Below are 4,027 nucleotides of genomic sequence, written 5' to 3' on the forward strand. Positions count from 1 at the left end.
AATGAATGATTGAAATAATTAAATAAATAAATATTGTATGTGTTTTTTGGTTACTTTTCAAATTTCATCTAGTTACCAATCTAGTTTTATCAAACACTTTTACTTTAATAAGTTACATATATAGCTGCAAATTTCCAACTACCTTTATAATTAACCGTTGTAAATTTTACAACTACAAACTTATTTTTGTGGAACATATCCAAAAAGATAAAGAAGCATTAATTTTGTAAAATGGATTAGACCTGGTAACATTGTTGGCAACTCTGATTTGGGAGAATAACCTGAATTAAATCGGTCCAGATTAATTTCAACCTTGAATATCAACCCTAGCTTATTCTAACATGTTATAAGTGATAATAAGCTAAATTATATAATATGTGTGGTTTTGGTTAATGAATTTTTACTTCTAAATGCACATGCCAATCAACTCGTATTATATAATTGTAATTGCAATATTTCATATGATTCTCTAATATTTTCTCTTTTATTGAATGGATAATCTTAAAATCACATTGTCCACATGTTACCTATGCCAACCTTCTTGGAGGTGGTTCTCGTTTCACGATCGTTTTTTATTGAAGCATTAATTTTGGCTAAGATTGCTTGAAACATGGCCTAGGCAAGACAAATTTTTGGCCGAGACAAACTTGGATTGTGTAATGTAGCGGAAATTATAAGTATTGAATAGAAGAAGTGGAAAAGATTTGAAAGTGATGACGCCACAAATAAGAGAGTTGTTTGATAAGACGGTGATGTTCGCCACAATGAAAGATCCTTGAAGAACTAAGGGTAAATCGCCAAACGAATGGTGATAAACCAATGAACACCACAAGGAAGGTTCTTTGATAAGTTATAAGTTAGGAGCAAAACTCAACTAAAGAGGAAATAATCTAATCAAAATTCAACTTATCATTTTACCATGTTAATTCGGTTATAAATAGTGATGTGGCTGCCAAGCATGGCTCCACAAAAATGCAAGTAATTAAATCATACATTAAATGTTATTCCCTCATTTCCTACGTGCATAAGCCTAAGAATGGTCTAGGTTCAATGGATTCCATGAAAAGAAACAATACCAAACATAATTTACATGGTAATGCATAAGATAAGTTTTCCCACGCATACTCCAAGTATGGAATATTTCCATACGGCTCATAAGTGTGTTCAATTAGCATTCAAATGCTCTTCTTCAAGAAAGAAAAGAATCCTCACGCCTAGCACCCAAAAAGGAAAGTTTTCTCACAACCATAAAGGTTGCTCTTCATTCAAATCAATCCCTCCAATAAAGGAAATAATTCATGCACAAATCCTTGTATTTTGAATTACCACATGGTTTGCTTCACTTATGGAAAGAAGTAATCTTACCACACGACTTGCTTCTCTTATTCATTTGAATTTGAATCTCATCATAAAGAGTTTCCTTTACATTCAAATAAATCCTTTCAAGAAAGGAAATGATTTATGCACATAACTCCTTGGTGGTAAGTACCACACGACTCCTTAATGCATTGAGATCCGTCAATGATTTGGAATGACCATATTAAATGAATCTTCTCCATATGGAAAGGAGGCCACACTGTTTGCTTCATATGAAAAGAAATAATTTTCATGCTTTTGAATTTGAATCCTTGAATCTTCATATTGATGCACGTCACCTCTTAACATGGAGATAATACATATCCATATAAGGAAACCCATAAAATTACAACGATTTATTAAAAATAACTTAAACTACATGGAGATAAAAGACACTCACTTTATTAAATGCAACTCAACAATGTGGCCCCATTTGGCTGACATCATTATCTCATCACGAACATCCAAAACCTTTTTTTGAGCATTTCCTCTTCTAGCTAAAACTCTCATGTTCACACATGGTTCCTTCATATAAATGTTTTTTGTCTAGTATCAATTGGAATATGATAACAACCCATGATTTCCTTAGCCATGAGCACTGTATAAACAAATTAAACAACTAGTAACTGCTTATAACTCACATAATCACAAACACTCTTCTTCTAACCTCTAGTAGTACGAGTTATCAATTAACTACAAGAGTTTTAGGATTGCTTCCAAAACTTCTTGTTGGACATGCTGTAGTTCTAGTCCAAAGACAAAGCCATATCCCCTTCTGGTGGTTTAGGTGGCTCAAGTTCAACATGTCCACGTGATGCACTCAAACTAGGTGCATGCAACATCATTATCTTAATTCAAAGTCTAAAGGATACAACTAGATTTAGTTTAAATTTACAATTAATAATCATCATGTGACAATAATATGCAAAGAAACATGCATAACTGTGATATTACTCCAAAATCAGAATAATTAACAATAAAATATTTAAAACAAAGATTATAGCTTATGTAAACTACTAATGTCAGTCCAACATCAGTTACACGACTTTTCAGATTTGTCACTATGTTTTTGTGGTTCAAACGTAGAAAACTTTTTAATCCTTATTTGTAAATAGTTAGTATCTAAATGAGAGATTTGGATTTGGGATCGATTATAAATCATGGAAGATATTAACACATTTTTCGCTCATACTAAGATAGCATCCTCACTATTTGCATGGATAAAATTTTACCTTAAAATTGTCTCATTATTTATTTCTTTTTTTATTTAGAGAGGAAGAAATTTTTTTTATTTTTTTTATACACAACAAGAATTTATCTTGCTTATATCTATCCCTCAAGGTAATAGGGAATCAAGACTATATAATTCTTATTTTTTAAAAATGATTAATTTGATTTGTTTGAAAAGATAACTGAACAATTACTATATTTATTCTATTCAAGAGTGATGCAACATAAACTAATATTCGCATTGTATCTAAACTCAAATATAAATATATATATATATATATATATATATATATATATATAATTAAAACTTATTCCCTTAAGAATTGTTAAACAATAGAAAGCGATGTTATAAAATTTGGCTCGGACTCGTCAGTCTAACTAGTTCAACTATGAACCGAGCATCTAATCGATCTGAGCCTCTCATTTAATCAATTTTGCATTACATCCATTACGCCAGATAAAGCATTTAACAACGATCATTCAACAACACTTCCTAGCACTGTGAAGAAGATCTTTGCTCCTGACCTTGACAAGGTTTTGATGAAGACACCAACATCACCAAAAAGAAGAAAATGAAGAATACTTACAAAGAAGAATAAAGCTTCAAGAAAAATTAGATTAAGTCTCTATAGGTACTTCTATCCTATACTCTTTAATATACTAAAGTATTAATGCTCAAAATATTTTAAAAGAAATTGAAACACTTTAAGTTTTAAATGAAAACATTTTTCAAAATGTTGTGTACCAGGTTACTGAAATTTGAGTAACATGTTACATGAGTGAGAATCAGTTATCCAACTTCAAACTGATCAGAGTAATCCATTATTGTCTTTGAGTAATAGATTACCAGTGTTATTAAAGTTGAGTAAACGATTACTCAAAGTGAGTAACCGATTACTCTAATTCAAAATTAATTAAATAGTGGACAGAACACTTGAGTAATCGATTAGTTAATGTTGTAATCGATTACTGAGAGCTGTTACATCAATTTTTCAGATTTGAAACTCAAGAGTTTTCATCCCAAACGAAATGCCTTCATTCCAAACAATTTCTACCCTTTCATAAAGGCACAATGGGTGATTGGAAAGCCTATTTAAAGGCATTAGAACTCAATGAAAACAACTTTTTGAACAACCCTTTCACACTTTTCTCACAACTTTCCTACACTTTTCTGAAATAATTTTCTGCACTTCTAAGCAACTTGAACTCAAAACTTTCGAAGCTATTTTTAGAGTTGCTTGAAGTAAAGTGTTTCAAAGTTTTATAAACTTAAATAGCATTATTACTAAGTATACAAAAGAGTTTCTTGGATTGCAAGTGTTATAATATTTCATACTTGTAAAGGCAATCCAAAGCCATTATTGAAATTCTTCATTCATTGCAATAAACTTTCTTTCACAGAGTGTGAATAGAAAGGGGATAGAGTAACTTGGAAAAGTGT

The sequence above is a fragment of the Lupinus angustifolius genome, chromosome LG06 (genome assembly GCF_001865875.1).
Source record: "Lupinus angustifolius cultivar Tanjil chromosome LG06, LupAngTanjil_v1.0, whole genome shotgun sequence".
In the NCBI taxonomy this organism is placed as follows: Eukaryota; Viridiplantae; Streptophyta; class Magnoliopsida; order Fabales; family Fabaceae; genus Lupinus; species Lupinus angustifolius.